This window comes from Nicotiana sylvestris, chromosome 10, assembly GCF_000393655.2.
Source record: "Nicotiana sylvestris chromosome 10, ASM39365v2, whole genome shotgun sequence".
NCBI classification, from domain to species: Eukaryota; Viridiplantae; Streptophyta; class Magnoliopsida; order Solanales; family Solanaceae; genus Nicotiana; species Nicotiana sylvestris.
In genome coordinates, this window is record NC_091066.1 from 130,489,282 (window position 1) to 130,508,018 (window position 18,737).

An 18,737-nucleotide genomic window follows, 5' to 3' on the forward strand; every position below is an offset into this window, starting at 1 on the left:
AGGCAGAATAGTAGCCATATGCAATGCGAAAATATAGATGGAGACAACGTTTAGTCTCGAAAGGCAGAATAGTAGCCTTGTGCAGTGCAAAAATGCATATGGAGACAACGTTTAGTCTTGGAAGGTAGAATAGTAGCCTTTTGCAATGCGAAAATGCAGATGGAGATAAAGTTTAGTCTCGGAAGGCAGAATAGTAGCCTTATGCAAGAAATAAAATAGCAGATGGTAATAGAGCTTTCTTAGATGATAGCAGGTTGTGATATTGTGACTGCTGGGGACATTGTGACACATGGAATGTTTGTCTCCTGAGTGTATAGTATGTTTGGTGATTTCGCAACCTGAGTGCCTACATCCAAAGAAAGTGAGTTTTGCAAAGGGGGGAGGTTAGTTCGTATCTCCGCTGGTTCTGCTTGACCTGCTTGGCTTCGATCTGGTGATACTGCATGTATCATTGGGGTAGAATTGCTAAACAAAGCAGTTTCAGTAATAAATATGCATGATTTCGTGAAAAATATGACATAAGTATATAACTAAGAATAACTTTTAGATGCACCGATGATTGTGATGTGGTTCAGGACATTGCAACCTTTCTTGCTACGGAATTTTGAGGGTCCCCCTAAATATTCTGCCCTAATTTAATGGGTTGATACTTCTGGCTATTGCTTGCAACGATCAGCTGAAATTACTTCAGAATTTTGAGGGTCCGCTGCCTACGTATCCACTCTTTAATGGAAATCAGGTCAGGCGTAGTTCAAATTACATTTATGAGGAAATCATGAAAATTATACATAGTAACGCTTGACTGCATCTGAATTAATTGGCTTTAGCCAAACTTCTTCGTCCACTTTTGCGAGTATGAGGGCTCCTCCTGTCAGAACCCGGTGAACCATGTATGGACCCTGCTAGTCGGGAGAGAACTTCCCTTTGGCTTCATCTTGATACGGGAAACTTTTCTTTAACACCAGCTGCCACGATGTGAACTGTCTCGGCTTGACTCTTTTGTTGAAGGCTTTGGACATTTTGTTCTGATAAAGTTGACCATGACATACTGCATTCATTATTTTCCCATCTATAAGGGCTAGTTGCTCATAACGACTTTTCACCCATTCTGCGTCATCGAGCTCAGCTTCCTGTATGATCCTTAGGGAGGGAATTTCTACCTCAGCGGGAATGACTGCCTCTGTACCGCAAACTAGCATATAGGGGGTCGCCCCGGTTGATGTGCGGATTGTGGTGTGATACCCCAATAAAGCAAATGATAACTTCTAGTGGCACAGTTTATGCTTCTCTATCATTTTCCCCAATATCTTCTTGATATTCTTGTTGGCAGCATCTACAACTCCATTTATTTGAGGCTGATAGGCTATGGAATTCTTGTATTTGATCTTGCAAGTTTCACACATAGCTTTCATCAGGTCACTGTTGAGGTTGGAGCCATTATCAGTGATGATCAACTCTGGAACCCCGAATCCACAAACAATGCGATCGTGGACAAAGTCTGCCACTACTTTCTTAGTTACTACTCTGTGAGATGCTACCTCGACCCATTTGGTGAAATAGTCGATTGCTACTGGGATAAATTTGTGCCCATTGGAAGCGGCAGGCTCGATTGGTCCAATAACATCCATTTCCCAAGCGACGAATGGCCACAGTGAGCTTGTTGCATTAAGCTCATTTGGAGGCACCTTTATCATGTCTGCATGTATTTGATAGCGATGGAATTTTCGGACATACTGGATGCAGTCCGTCTCCATAGTCATCCAAAAGTAACCAACCCGGAGTATTTTCTTGGCCAAGACAAAACCGTTCATATGTGGACCGCAAGTCCCATCATGAATTTCCTCTAGTAGTTTGGATGCTTTCTTTGCGTTGACATACCTTGGTAATCCCAAATCAGGAGTCCTCCTCTACAGGATTCCTCCGTTGTGAAAGAAGTTGTTGGACAATCTCCAAAGTGTGCGTTTCTGAATAGGATTTGCAAGCTCCGGGCATTATACTTTCGTCAAATATTCCTTGATATCATGAAACCAAGGTTTTCCATCTGCTTCCTCTTCGACATGGGCATAGTAAGCAGGCTGATCATGGATTTTTACTGGAATGGGTTCAATGAAATTTTTGTCTGGACGCTGAATCATAGATGATAGGGTAGCCAATGCATCGACGAACTCACTCTGGACTCTAGGAACATGTTAGAACTCCGTCTTCGTGAACCTCTTTCTCAATTCCAGTACATGATGCAGATATGGGAGTATCATGGAGTTCTTGGTTGCCCATTCTTCACGCACCTGATGTATGAGTAGGTCCGAGTCTCCAATCACTAGTAATTCTTGAATTTTCATGTCAATGGCCATTTTGAGCCCTAGGATGCAAGCTTCATACTCGGCCATGTTGTTGGTGCATGGGAACCTGAGTTTGGCAGACACCAGATAATGCTGACCGATTTTTGATACTAGGACTGCCCCTATGCCAACTCCTTTGATGTTTGCCGCTCCATCGAAAAACATTCTCCAACCATCGTAGGATTCTGCAATGTCTTCTCCTATGAATGACACCTCTTCATCAGAAAAATATGTTTTCAGGGGTTCGTATTCTCCATCCACGGGATTTTCAGCAAGGTGATCTGCTAGTGCCTATCCTTTAATTACTTTCTGAGTCACGTAGACAATGTCAAACTCACTCAACAGGATTTGCCACTTGGCTAGCTTGCTAGTGGGCATGGGCTTCTAGAAGATGTACTTCAAAGGATCCATCCTTGAAATGAGATATGTAGTATAGGCACAGAATTAGTGCCTCAGCTTCTTAGCTACCCAAGTCAAAGAACAGTAGGTGCGCTCTAACAGAGAATACCGGGACTCGTACGGGGTGAACTTCTTACTGAGGTAATATATGGCATGCTCTTTCCTCTGTGTTTCGTCATGCTACCCCAGAACGCAACCGAAAGCTCCATCTAATACTGCAAGGTAGAGTAATAAAGGTCTACCTGGCTCGGGCGGGACTAAGACTGGTGGTGTTGACAGGTATTCCTTGATTTTGTCGAAGGCCTTTTGGCAGTCATCAGTCCATTTGGTAGAGGCGTCCTTCTTCAACATCTTAAAGATTGGCTGACATATAACTGTAGACTATGCTGTGAACCAACTGATGTAGACTATGCTATGAACCGGCTGATATAGTTCAGTCACCCCAAGAGACTCATCACATCCTTCTTGTTCTTTGGCAGTGGCAATTCTTGAATAACTTTGACTTTTGATGGATCCATTTCTATTCCTCGGCGACTCACAATGAACCCAAGAAACATTCCAGCAGGAACCCAAATGTGCACTTCGCATGATTCAGTTTCAGGTTGTACCTTCGCAATCTGTTGAAGAACTTCCTCAAATCTTCCATGTGATTGGTAACTCTCTTGGACTTGATGATGGCATCATCTATATATAACTCAATTTCCTTGTGTATCATATCGTGGAAAATGGTGGTCATGGCCCTCATGTAGGTGGCCCCCGCATTCTTTAACCCAAATGACATCATCTTGTAACAGTACATTCCTCACGGCATGATAAAAGCCATTTTCTCAGCATCTTCTTCATCCATCCAGATCTGATGATAACCAGCGAAACAATTTACAAATGACTGCAACTCATGCTTGGCGCAATTGTAGATCAGGATGTGTATGTTTGGTAAAGGGAAGTCATCTTTCGGACTGGCCCGGTTTAGATCCCGGTAGTCGACACAGACTCAAACCTTCCCATCCTTATTTGGTACTAGCACAATGTTGGCTAACCATGTTGGGTATTCTACTACCCTGAGAACCTTAGCTTTGACATGCTTGGTGACTTCTTCCTTGATTTTTAAACTCATATCAGGCTTGAACTTTCTGAGCTTTTGCTTTACCGGCGGACATGTTGGATCGGTTGGCAATTTGTGAGCCACAATAGATGTACTTAGACCAGTCATGTCATCATACGACCAGGCGAATATGTCGTCATATTCCCTTAGAAATTTTGTGTATTCCTTCTTTTCTAATGGTGATAAGTGAATGTTGATTCATGTTTCTTTGATGTTTTATACATCTTCTAGGTTGACAATCTCGGTCTCGTCCAGGTTGGACTTAGGTCTGTTTTCAAAATTCTCAACTTCTTTAACAATCTCCTTCAGTATGTCATCTTCCTCTGAATCTATGTCCGTTTGTTGCGTTATCTCTTTGCATGTCACAATCATTGGTTCATCAAGATAAGTAATAATAATGCTGTATAAATAAAATATTGAGAGAAAAATAATAATGAGTGTTGATTCATAAGAAAAATGCTTTTATAAATTGCATAATTGTTTTGAACATGGGAGATCTTATTGCGGGAATTGAAAATATGCGAAAAGCTAAAATCTTTTAGTAAATAAAATAGTGCTTGTTTTAGCCTTACTCCCTGAGGCTCGTCAGGCTCTGGTTCTCCTGATGTCCAGTTATTGAGTCGTGCCCCTCCGCTCACAACCTATATGGAAGGTCCTTCCTCCCACTCCTCCTCGAGAACAACACAATAGTCCATGTCATTGTCTTCTAGGAACAAGTTCTTCACCGCTGCAAGTGCTTCTTCTTTGTCCGACCCATAAATAATAATAGCCAATTGGAAAGTCTACTCCAGATGTGGTATCGGCTGCTCCAGTGGATAGTAAGGACCGCGCCATGGTGGTGATCAGTTGTTGAATTCTTCCAAGGTGTTCATATCCCACACCGAAAGTAGTGCCATATTTCTTGAGCTTTATGAGCTTTGCGATTCCTTGGAGGTTCTTTCCGAGCCCCTTGCCAGGTTCGTACCTACTTTAATTCAGTATGCTCTCGATTTTGTTATCCCACTATTTGTCTTTGTCAACAGAATTTACCCATTCAATGTGGTGGTAAGTCTTTCCACCTAGCTTCCTTCTTCCTTTGATTGACGGAATGGTCTGGCGACTATATATAAGGTTGCTACCGTCACCGTGAATGATCATATCCTGGTGGTTCCATTCTAACTTTACGGCCTGATGCAGTGTTGATGCTATGGCCCCAGTAGTATGGATCCATGGTCGTCCCAACAGCAGATTGTAAGATGCTGGCACATCTATCACCTGGAAATCAACATCGAACCAGGTTAGGCCCATTTGCAAGCATAGACTAATTTCCCCAATAGTGGACCTCTAGGAGCCGTCGAAAGATTTCACATTGATAGCTTTGTCCTTTATATCGTGCAGTCCTTTACCCAACTTCTTGAGTGTTACTAGTGGACAAATGTTGAGACTGGAACCCTTGTCAATCAGGATCCTGGTGATGAAGTAGTCCTCGCATTGCACAGTGATGTGCAGTGCTTTGTTGTATCCCAACCCTTCAGGTGGTAGCTCGTCCTCATGAAATGTGATCTTAAGACTTTCCAGCACTTGCCTTACCATGTTAGCCATTTCTCCGCCAGTGATGTTGCTCGGTACATATGCCTCACTCAGTACCCTTAGCAGAGCGTTCTTGTATGCCTTAGAATTTTGTAGCAAAGCAAGAATGGAGATTTGCGTTGGTGTTTTGTTCAACTGGTTGATGACTGAGTATCCTTGGCCTGTATCTTTCTCCAAAGATCGTCTGGACCTATATCGATGATGGGTGACTGATTGGAGGCCTGTTTTCTTGATTCAGCTAGATGTTCAGGGGTATAGACTCTACCAGTTCTTGTCATACCCTTTGCCGCAATAGTTTCTTCGAACCTAACCTTACCTTTCCTCCTTACCTTGGCTGTATAGTATCGAGGTACATCCTTTGTATGGAATGGTTTCATGTTCAACATTGCTACTGGGATCAGCGTGGATATCCTTACTCCGAACAGAGGATGTACCTTGGGTGGTAAAACTACAACTTCAAACAGAGTGGGTGCATTTGACAGATACACGAATTTGACCTCAATTGGAACTGGTATCTTTGTAGATGATGCTACTTCAAACTCAAGTGGCACTGACATATTTACCTCAACGTCCCCAGATGGTTGAATCTGGACTATGATTGGATTAAGAGTAACTATTGGCTTCTTTGGGTCATCGCCTTCTACGATCAACCAGATGGATCCCTCAGGATCCCAATCATTTTCTATTTCAATAATGTGAATGCCTCCGCCATTATAGTCTGGCAGAGGGTTATTGCAGACATTTGCAGCGGGTTCCTTTTCCACAATAATCTTGTTATCAATTAAAGTCTGGATCTTGTCTTTCAAGGAACGACATCCATTGATGGTGTGCCCTTTCATGCCGGAGTGGTATGTACGGGCTTTGTTTGGTTTAACCCTCTGAGAAGGGTTCTTAGGGGTTACAGCAGGGATAAGGGTGACATAACCGGTAGCTTTGAGTCTTTTATACAACTGGTCAATGGGTTCAGCAATGGCTGTAAATTGTTTCACAAGTCTGCGATCAAAATTTGGTTGAGGTCTAGAGAAGTTTTGGCGTGCAGAAGGTGATTGATAGTGGGAGGGTTGATCATTGTAGGTTTTTTAGACATGTGCGAGTTAGGAATATCTGGGTGAAGTAGGCTGATATGTGGGGGGTGGAGGTGATTGATAAGTGGGTGGTGGATTTTGGTAGGAGGGTGAGGGTGCTTGGTAGTTCGGAGTAGGCTAATATGTGAATGGAGCTATTAGGTAGGTTTGGTATTTGATGTGGGATTTGGTTCTCTGTGCAACCATTACGGCTCCTACGTCCCTTTTCTTGGACACACCACCAGACTGCAAGGCCTTATTTGTAGCTCGCAAGGCCTCGAAGTTTGTAACTATACCACTTTTGATGCCTTCTTCGACTCTTTCACCCAATTTGATAATGTCGAAAAATTTATGGCTTTCAATCATCATTAGTCGATCATAATACTGCGGGCCCTAGGCCCGAACAAAGAATTTGTTCATCTGTTCTTCCTCTAAGGCAAGTCTAACCTTCGCATCCTCGGACCTCCAGCGAGTAGCATATTCACAAAATGTTTTTGTACTCTTCTTCTTTAGATTCTGAATATAGAATACATCCGGTGCATTTTCTGCCCACCCCCCATCTGACCACACGACCCCCTCTCACTCTTTCTCTAATTTTTGTTTCATTTGTTACTCAGCACCTAAAAAACCCTAAAAAACCTTTCTCTTTCTCCTAGCCGTCGGGCCCATGCACCCCCTCCCCCTCTCTTCATCTTCTACATTCACTCCCACGAAACCCCACAGCCCCCCCATCTGTTCACCACTGTCCATGCACCCCCTCCCCATCTCCGCTGAGCAACCACCAGCCCACGACCATAGCTTCAGCTCCCTATCCATCGTCGTGCCACCCCAAACACCAACAACGAGCCACGTTTGACCACCACCAGAAAACCTCCATTAACGTCGCCACATGAAGCTTGAAATTATCTGTAAAACCAGCCACCCAGCTCACTGGAATCAACCAGCACACCCCCCTCGTCGCCGCTGGACAGAAACCAACGAGCAGCATAGCCATTGCTGCTTCTGCTTCTTCCCCATAAAAGACCACCCGCTCGATTTTCACCTCACCTCACGTCTCCATTGACGCAACAGCTGCTCCGGTAATCTTCTTCCTCGTTCCACCTGAAACCCCAGTGAGCTACATCTCCGCACAACCCCCTACGGACTACCCAGTGCCCCACTGCTGCGTTCTTGCTCGTCGAGCAACCTAGCTCACTCGTGCATCGACCAGTCACGACCCTCGTCTCCCACCAGCAGTTGAGTAACTCACGTTAACCATCATCGAGGTCGCTCCACAATCTCTGCTCAGAATCCCTTTTGGAGGTACACAACTGTAACTTTGGCATATTGTAAGCTGAAATGTGAAAGAATGAATACATATGAAAAATGGAACTTTGAAGTTTTAATTTAGCTTTTTCTTTGTTTTCTTTTACTAATTGTATTTAGGCTATTTCATGTATTATTATTCTGTAAATTTCTGTCGCTTTGCATAACTAGGCATCTTGTAGTGATGAATTAAATAATACTTTGCTTTAACTTGATTATTAGGTAGTATATATTTAAGCATGCTCATTACTGTCAAACTGTTTAATAATTGGAATAAGAGGAAAATAACATAAGTTGGTCTTTAGTGAATCGGCTTGGCAAAACTAATTAGGTTCACTAGCTATGAAGGTTTTAATATTGTCAACATTAGGTTAATCGTGAACATGTAGCTAAATTTAGTTAAAGCATGAATTTAAATTAATTTCGCGAATTAGGCATTATGGCATGGTTTGAGTTCAAACAAGACGAGTTAATGTTTAAATTTAATAAATTTTCGAATACGCATTAGTAATTAAGATTGATTCTAATTTCCAATAGTTGTAAATAAATAATTCCAACGGTTCAAGTCATATAACAATGCGAGTTTAATCTAGTTATGGGATAATTGGTTTCTTTTGAATACATTATTTCTCGATTCCGTATTGTATTTATAATTTCAATTTTATTAATATTCCTTTCCGTTAACATTTGTCTTAACCTAGCATTTAATATGTTACGTTTTTTAAGCATGTAATTAATTAGGATTTTTTCTCTTTTATTTTAGATACGAATTTAATAGAAATGTAGTCATTTTAGGATATCCTTAAAATAAAGGAGGCGTGCTTCGCCAAAAATAAATACAAAATTGCGGGGCCCTCAATAATTATTTGTTTTAAAATACTTAGATTCTAGGACAGGCCGTTTAGCAAATTTCACGGCCATACCCAAAATAATAACAACGTGTTAGTCTTTAGGCACGTATTTAATAGTGTTATTTTCCTATATTCGGGTGCACATTTATGTGACCCAAATCCAAATCTCAACGGAGTCGAAGTGTGTCGACGACCACGGGTACAGTGACTGTGACGTGGTTCGAGATACATTTTCACGAGGTTGCAATTATCGATAAAAAAATAATAATAATGATAAAAGCGGTTAAAAGTTAAAATTCGCACATATGTTCAACATGTATTATATCAGATAATCAAGCCGAATATGACAGTTGAGCGACCGTGCTAGAACCACGGAACTCGGGAATGCCTAACACCTTCTCCCGGGTTAACAAAATTCCTTATCCGGATTTCTGGTGTGCAGACTGTTAAACAGAGTCATTCTTTCCTCGATTTGGGATTCGACCGGTGACTTGGGACACCATAAATCTCCCAAGTGGCGAATCTGAAATAAATAAATAAATCCCATTTCGATTGTCCTTTAATTTGAATAAACTCCCTTCCGCGTCCCTTTTGCGGGCGGCGCGAGCGAAAAAGGAGGTGTGACAGCTCTGGCGACTCTGCTGGGAAAAAAGAACCCAGAATCTCTGGTTCAGGGTTCAGAATTCGAGTTTAGATGAATTTTTATCATTTGGCTTTATTTATTATCTGATTTTATTACGTGTTTTAGCCTAAATGTGCAAAATGTTGCTCTTACCGCTTTGATATTATCTGAACTGTATATATAAACTGCTACGAAATCCCTCTCTTCTCTCTCTTGAGGATTGCACGCTGGTCGTGACTTCTTTCTGTTAGTGTCATATCCCAAAATAGAACGAGGATTCGGAGAAGTTACAAAACCGGATGATCTTTTGGTTACCGGTACGCAGCTCCCATCCTCGGCTTGAGTTGTCTGCTCGAGTAAGCCAGGTCTAGAACGAACACCCAGGATAAACCTAGTATAACAAAATCTCGTGCCGGATCCCTAGTAGGAACGCTTATTTGCATCATGTGCACTTGACTTAGGGGACTCAACACAGGGGTTGGGTCCGTCTAGGACAAGCAACCTGAAATGAAAAGACCATCCTGCTGCAACCTGTTTGTTTTACGCATTTATTTGCTGCAGACTTGCATGCTGACCGACTTCTGAAAATACTGGAATATTCAAAAAAAAAAATAGCAGTGTAGAGAGATAATTACCTATTTTTTAAATTTTTTTAAAAAAATTAGTTATGAGAAAAAAATTTCGTAAACAAGTCTTGTTTTAGTAAAAAACAAAAAATTTAGTAAAAAAATCTTGTTTTCAGAATTAGTTTATTTTCGTTGCCCGAACTACGCCAGTTTGATTCTCACCGGATGTGAGATACGTAGACAACTCTCATCGGGTCCAACCTCCCCTTTTGCAAAATAGCCACAAATGTCAAAATTTTTAATCTTTCGTCGTAAATAAGTAGGGTGATTTCATTCTTGTAAAAAATAGCTGAATGTCCCTAAAAAGACGCCGGAAGGTTGTTTTTGTAAAAATAGCCACTTTTTTGTCATTTTCAATATTTTGTGCCTTTAAACCTTCTTCGAAGTGCTGAAAGGCCGTATTGACAAGACCGGAGTTTTATTTTAATGTGTGTCAATTTTAAGTTTATTCTTTCTTTGAGTCCAATGAGTGTTAATCACCCCAAACAAACATACAGAATGAGCCCAGGTCCAAGTTTGCCGGTGACGGTTAGGAGCAAGATCCCTTTGGAGTTGCGCTTGTGGTGGGAGGATTTGGAAAATCAGAGCGAGATAAGATCAAACTACATCTAGGAGGTCTCACCAGTTTGTTGAACGTCAGACCCAGATGTAACATTATAAAGGCCTTGATTACATTTTGGGACCCGACCCACAGCGTATTCCACTTCTCAGATTTTGAACTCACCCCAACCTTAGAAGATGTAGCAAGATATATGGACATTACTGAGGGGTTAAGGCACAAATATCTGATTGCACCAAGAGCCGTCAATTCGCACAAGTTCATGGATCTGCTGAAGATAAGCAAGGGAGTCTCGTACTCTGAATTGGATAGGGGGTTTTCTACTTTGCAGTTCATATACCAAATGTATGGGCATATAGGAGGGTTCAACAATCTGGAAAGTGGGGTTTGCAGCAGAGGGAATCGGACAAAATGCGATGAACATAGGCGGTTCGCCATCATGGTAGCATTTTTGGGCATTGTGGTGTTTCCTCAGAAAGACAGAAATATTGATTTAAAGGTGGATGGAGTCGTCAAGGTCCTAATTACCAACAACAAAAGCACGTTTGCCCCTATGATAGTGTCCGAGATATACCGAGCTCTCACAGCCTGTAAAGCCGGGGCAAATTTTTTCGAAGGATGAAACTTGTTATTGCAAATGTGTATGATCGAGCATTTGTGTCATCATCCTCAGTATATGATCTGTATATTTACAAACGAAGGTTGCATTGAAGGATATAACACGAGGGTTTCAGGGCTCAAATTGCCAGAAGGGTCTGAAGACTGGGTATCTTGCCTTCGCACCATCACAGCAGCACAAATAGGGTGGACATTGGGTTGGCTTCCTGTTGAAGAAATTGTATACATGCCCGTCACGGGTCCTTACTTCCTCTTAATGGGACTCCGAGGCATTCAGCCTTATGCGCCTTACCGGGTGATGAGACAGTTAGGGAGGTACCAGGTGGTACACCCAGATGAAGATCTCAGTATTTATGCAGTCGAGGTTGGTATCAACAGCCAATTTCATGAAGAAGCCGTTCGTTCTATATGGAATGAATGCCAATATTTAACGGTAAATACTCGAGTGCGCGACTTATCCCGAGGTGAAGCCTCACCGGCTTATATCGCCTGGTACATGAAGAGAGATGTTGTAAGAGATGACCCAGAACGACTAGCCAAAAAATCCCACATTCAAGAGTTCATTGAGGCGTCGCAAGAACCGTGAGACTGGTTGGCCAAAGAGCGGGAATATCGGGCCGAAATAGGCAATCTGAAACAACAGATTAAGGATCTGAAATTTGAGAACAAGGTGCAGGTTGCTGCCGATGAAGGTGAAAAGAACAAATTAGCTCGGGAAAGCGAGATCCTCAGAACTCGAATCCGGAAAATGAAAATGGATGCCGACGACCAACGGAGAAGCCGGTCCGATAAAAGGCATATAGCAGGGTTAAGGAATCAGGTCATTGAAAGCCGAAAAGACTTGGAAAGATCCGAGGCTAGCATAGCAAGAATGCAGGCCAGATGGGCAAAAGGTACAACAACACGGAAAAAGCACATATGGAAAGTGAGAAGGGATTATGAAGGGAGCATTGCAATATTGAGAGAAACAAATTCCACTCTCAGAGATCGGGTCTTTAAACAAGCCCGAGAAGCTAGAACGGACAGGGAGCGATGCTATGATTCAATAGCCCGAATGGAAGAACAAATGGAGAGGTTCCAAGATCAGCTCGTTGACAACACTCAAGTATTGGGATTAAAGAATCAACGAATAGAACAGTTGTGTATGGAAAGGGATAGAATCAGGGGCAGGATCGATGAGATTGGGCACTACATCACCATGAAGTGCTTAACATGTGAGGAAATGCCCTGCGACACCCTTTTTTCCTCACTCATGGGTTATGTCCAGCAGATTATGGAAGAATTAAAAAGCTTGCAAAGAGGTTTGGCCCCAAAGCCCGCGGAAAGGCCAAACGATGCCTCGCGGGCACCAAAATTCAAGGCTTTAATGTATCCCTAGTTCAAGTCTGCACTTGTTTGTTTTTAATAGTCTGTTGTCTACCCCTCTGTTCTCTTTTCATATCAAACAATGTTAATAGTGTGGAGTCTGTTTTTTTATATAGCTTGTAATAGCATATTTTGGTAATAAAATGCAAAATTGCATCTTTATTTTTACTTATGGCAGAACTACACCCGGTGTGATTCATGCGGGGACATGATACGTAGGCAATCCACATAAGATTCGACCAACACTAAAAAGAAAAGACAAAGTGAATAAAGAAAGGACATAAGCCGGAATGACGCATGCAGTCAAAGCAAAAACATGTTAGAAATGGTTAAATGCCTAGGAACATTGCATTCCCCAATGTGAAATTGCAATATGTGTTAAACTCTAACGCTAACAAGTTTGTTGTTTATACCAGAGAAAGAGATTGCAAAACAGTTAGCTCATTAGAACGTTCTGGTAGATTACCATTACCACACAAGATCTAAAGGGCCCATTCCGGAAAGTATGTCTGGTTCGGACAAAAGTGTTGAGGAGGAAAAGTTGGAGATGCAAATGATGAAGGAGGAAGTAGACAGGTTGAGACAAGAGATAGCTGGGATGCACCTAGCCTAGGCTAAGGGACAAACACCACCAATACTTTCCACTACTCCTACCCTTTCACCAGCTCGGACTCCGGAACACCCCTCCACTGGTCCATCAACAATCTTCCCCATTGCCCAATACTATCAAGGGGAAACTTCCTATAATCCCCAAGCTTCACCACCCAAACAAAATTCTCCTCCACCAGCTGTTCCTGTTTTCGTGGCACCTTCACCCGCCGCATTTCAAAAATCACCTGATGAACTAGTGTTTCAGGTTTACGACAATCAATACTATCCTCCTGAACTCACCTTCAAAGCACCCGAGCCATACACTTACGCCCCTCACCTTCAGCTACCGACAGAAACTAAGAGGCCAGCTAAGAATTCAGAGCAGGATGAAGTACTACATAAAGTGAAAAGCCTGGAGCAATCCTTCAGGAATATGCATGGATTGGGCAGCCAAGTCAGTGTGTCTTATAAAGACCTGTGTCCTTTCCCTGATGTTCAATTGCTGGCAGGTTTTAAGATGCCAAAGTTTGATCTATATGAGGGACATGGTGATCCCATGGTGCATCTACGAGGTTTCTGTAGTAAGATGAGAGGGACAGGTGGAAAGGATGAGTTGCTGATAGCTTATTTTGGTCAAAGTTTAAGCGGGTCTACATTAGAATGGTACACGAGGCAGGATCCTAGCAGGTGGTATACTTGGGACGATCTAGCACAAGCGTTTGCAGGTCATTTCCTGTATAACCTTGAGACCGTCCTCGACCGTCTTACACTATTAAAACTTGAGAAAAGGCCTGGAGAGAGCTTCAGGGAATTCGGATTCCGTTGGAGTGAACAAGCGGCAAGAGTCAATTCGCCAATGATGGAAGGTGAAATGGTGGACTGCTTCTTACAAACGTTGGAGCCAACTTACTTTGGTCACCTGGCGACGTCAGTTGGTAAATCTTTCAATGAAGTAGTAAAAATGGGCGTCATGGTTGAAGAGGGACTCAGATCTAATAAAATAATGAGTTATTCGACGATCAAGGCCACAACTCAGGCTATCCAAAGCGGCACGGGAGGTGTGCTCGGGAAAAAGAAGAGAGAGGAGGTCGCAATAGTCGAAGCAGGTACTTGGTCCAGATCAAGAGGTCCAGCCCCTCGCTACCAAACCAGACCCCATTACCTAAATTATCCACACAATCCATACAACCTTCCACAACCCTATTATCCACCACAAGAGCCCCATTTCTCCGTCCATCACGCCCAAACTTACACCCAGCCTCCGGCTCGTCCACAATGGTGTGCGCCGGCTCCCTAACATACATATCCACCTCCACAAAACACATATCCCCCTCCACAAAACACATATCCACCACCAAGAGCCTACAGGAATCCTTCAGGGCTAAGCTTCCGTGGAAATCAGGCTTTCAGAAACGAAAGGATGCAGAAGTCGAGAACATTCACTCTGTTGTGAGAAACCTATACTACTCTATTTCACAAGTTGAGGCAGATAGGCTTATTAAGTCCTGTTGAACTCAAATTGCCAAATCCCCTTCCCAGAAATCTGGACCATTCAGTAAGCTGTGAATATTGTTCGGGGGCTCCCGAGCATGATACTAAGAAGTGTTGGAAGTTGAAGACTGCCATACAAGATCTTATTGACACTAATAGGAATGAGGTTCAGGCACCAGAGGCACCCAACATCAATGAAAACCTGTTACCAGTGCACCATGAGGCCCACATGATCGAACTAGTGCACGAAGGAGGGAAACTTAAAACACCCTCACAAACGGTAATGATGATTCGTGCCAGCCCGAACGAAAATTCGACCAGTGGAAAGGCAGTGGTACAGTCGGGAAAGGTAGATGACAAGCCATTTGTGGTAGTGGGGAAAGGTTCGTCTGTTGCTGCGAAGAAGCCAGAGTCAGTCAGGGCAGTGCTGCAGGGAGTATCAAGCAAACCAGTATTGGTAGTGAAGGGGTCCATGTGGAACCAGTTGTTATTAGGCCAGTAATGCAGTTGCCGATAACAAATCAGAAAGATGTGCCATGGAGCTACAGTCAAGTGGCAGTGATGCATAAGGGGAAGGAGGTTGTGGAAGAAGTATGCGAGGCTCAGGGGTTAACTCGTTCGGGAATGTGTTTTGTTCCCGCAGAATTGAGAAGGGCCAATCCTGTAACAATAAAGAAGCCAGTGACGGAGGAAGAAGCAGAGGAGTTTTTGAAGAAAATGAAGTCATTGGACTACTCAATTATAGAGCAGTTGAGGAAGACCCCAGCCCAGATTTCGTTGCTATCCTTATTGATCCATTCAAACGATCATTGTCAGGCCTTAATGAAGATTCTGAACGAAGCCCATGTCCCAGACAAGCTCTCAGTGAACCATTTGGAGAAAATAGTGCACAAGATCTTCGAGGTAAACCGAGTGACATTCTCTGACGATGAGTTACCAGTAGAGGGTACAATTGTGAAATGCGAAGACTCGGTGGTCACTGAGTACTAATTGATAATGGGTCAAGTGCCAATATTTGTCCTTTGGCCACTCTGAACAAACTAAAGGTTGTTGATGATAGGATCCACAAGAACAACGTTTGTGTCCGAGGTTTTGATGGGGGCGGTACTGACATAGTGGGTGATATCGTACTGGAATTAACCATTGGTCAAGTCGAGTTCACCATGGAATTTCAAGTGATAGATGTGGCGGTGTCGTACAATCTTTTGTTGGGATGACCCTGGATCCACGTAGCTAAAGCAGTGCCTTCTACACTGCATCAAATGGTCAAATTTGAATGGGATAGACAAGAGATTGTGGTACACGGGGATGACGGCACACATGCCGCCAGTGATGCTATTGTGCCCTTCATAGAAACAAACGACGACAAAGGCCCATGGGTTTATCAGGTTTTTGAAGCAGTCTCAGTAGACAAAATTCCTGAAGGTGGGGGCCTTCCACTTCCCAGGATCACAGCTGCAACCTTCATGATACCCTCAGAGATGTTGAACAACGGGTTTGTACCAGGAAAAGGTCTGGGGATTGATCTGCAGGGAATGGTCCAGCCAGTTTCTTTGCCCAAGAACCTAGATAATTTTGGGTTGGGATTCAAGCCTACCGCAGCGGATGTAAAGCGGGCCCGCAAGTTGAAGAAAAGAGTATGGGTCCTTCCTAAGCCAATCCCACGCATGTCCAGATCATTTATCAAAGCAGGGTGCAGAAAGTTGCTAGTCCAGGAAGTTGTTGGACCCTTGATCGGGCCAGATGGAGATTTGAATGAGGGCTTTGAAAGAATGTTCGCAGATGTCAACATGATAGAAGCTGGAGAGGGTTCTAGTAAGGCAGACATACAGTTTGTGAGGCCTAGAGCCAATGTCAACAATTGGACAACTACTCCTCTTCCTACTTGGAGGGAGTCCTAGTAGTTGGCTCTGATTTTCCTTCTTGTTTTCTGGATTATTCCAGGGTTGTAATCTAGATTCCTTTTTATTTTTATTATTGTTCAACAAAGTGTGAAACCTTGTTATCCCTTAATTCAATAAAATGAAAAGTTTCTTCTTCATTCTTTATTTTATTTTATTTTTAATTTTGGTTTCCTTCTTTTCTTTTTCTGAACAGTTCTTTTCATACTGGTCTTAACGACATGGCATGCACAACGGATCTTCAACCTAGTCTAAAAGATCAATCTGATTCCGAACTAACTATACAAGAGGTCGATTATGATAATGAATTGGAATACGATGAGGATGAAGCCTTCGAGGAGTTAAACAGAGAGTTAAGCTAGTTTGAAGAAAAATCCAGGCCCAACTTAAATGACACAGAAGCCATCAATTTAGGGGATGCAGGCAATATCAGAGAAACTATAATAAGCATCCACATTGCATCAAATATCAGGGAAGAATTGATCAAAACACTTATTGAGTTCAAAGATATTTTTGCATGGTCATATGATGACATGCCGAGGTTAAGCACGGATTTAGTGTTTCATAAATTGCCCACTGACCCGGCATGCCCTCCCGTCAGGCAGAAGTTGAGGAAGTTCAAAATGGATATGAGTGTGAAGATTAAAGAAGAAGTAACCAATTAGCTGCAAGCAAAGGTTATTCTTGTAACTCAATATCCTGATTGGTTGGCTAATATGGTGTCGGTGCCGAAGAAAGATGGGAAGATTAGGGTGTGTGTCGATTACCGCAATCTGAACAGGGCAAGCCCAAAGGACAACTTTCCTTTACCCAACATCCATATCTTGATCGACAATTGTGCTGGACGTGAGATCGGATCTTTTGTAGATTGCTATGCTGGGTATCATTAGATTCTGATGGATGAATAAGATGCGGAAAAGGCGGCATTCATTATGCCATGGGGAACTTATTGCTACCGGGTAATGCCATTTGGTTTGAAAAATGCTGGGGCAACATACATGAGAGCGATGACCACTGTGTTTCATGACATGATCCACAAAGAAATTGAGGTGTACGTGGACGATGTGATCATAAAATCCAAGTATCAGGAAAACCACGTAGCAGACCTAAGGAAGTTTTTTCAAAGACTTCGAAGGTATGATATTAAGATCAACCCGGCCAAATGTGCATTTGGTATTCCATCTGGAAAGCTGTTGGGATTCATCGTCAGTCGACGAGGTATTGAACTAGACCCATCAAAGATCAAATCTATCCAAGATTTGCCCCCGCCGAAGAACAAGACAGAAGTAATGAGTCTGTTGGGAAGGTTGAATTACATCAGCAGATTTATTACTCAACTCACAACAACTTGTGAACCCATCTTTCGGCTACTGAAGAAAGATGCTGCGATAGAATGGACAACAGAATGTCAGGAGGCATTTGACCAGATCAAAGGATATTTATCAAATCCACCTGTGTTGTTCCACCTGAGCCGGGGAGACCGTTAATCCTTTATCTAACGGTCCTGGAAAATTCGTTTGGCTGCGTGTTGGGGCAACACGACATTACAGGAAGGAAGAGCAAGCCATCTATTATCTCAGCAAGAAGTTTACAGTATATGAGGTTAAGTACACTCAACTTGAGAAGACATGTTGCGCCCTAACTTGGGTGGCCCAGAAATTGAAGCATTATTTGTCCTTATATATTACTTACCTCATTTCACGCCTGGATCCACTAAAGTATATTTTCCAAAAGCCTATGCCCACAGGGAGGTTAGCAAAATGGAAAATATTACCCACGGAGTTTGACATCGTCTATGTGACGAGGACGGCCATGAAAGCCCAAGCGCTGGCGATCACTTGGCTGAGAATCCTGTTGATGAAGAATACGAGCCGTTGAGAACGTATTTTCCTGACGAGGAAGTGATGCATATAGATGAGTTGGAATTACCTGAGGAACCAGGTTGGAAGCTTTTCTTTGATGGAGCCGCAAATGCGAAGGGAGTTGGAATAGGAGCGGTACTTATTTCTGAAACAGGACGTCATTATCCTGTTACGGCTTAGCTGCGTTTCTATTGTACCAACAACATGGCTGAGTATGAGGCATGCATTTTGGGTCTGCGACTAGCTACAGACATGGATGTCCAGGACGTTTTGGTCTTGGGAGACTCGGACCTCCTAGTGCATCAGATTCAGGGTGAATGGGAAATACGGGATTTGAAACTCATACCATATCGACAATGTTTGCACGATCTAAGCAAGCGATTTCGATCAGTGGTATTCAGACACATCCCAAGAGTTCATAATGAGGTTGCCGATGTATTAGCCACTTTAGCATCGATGTTACACCATCCAGA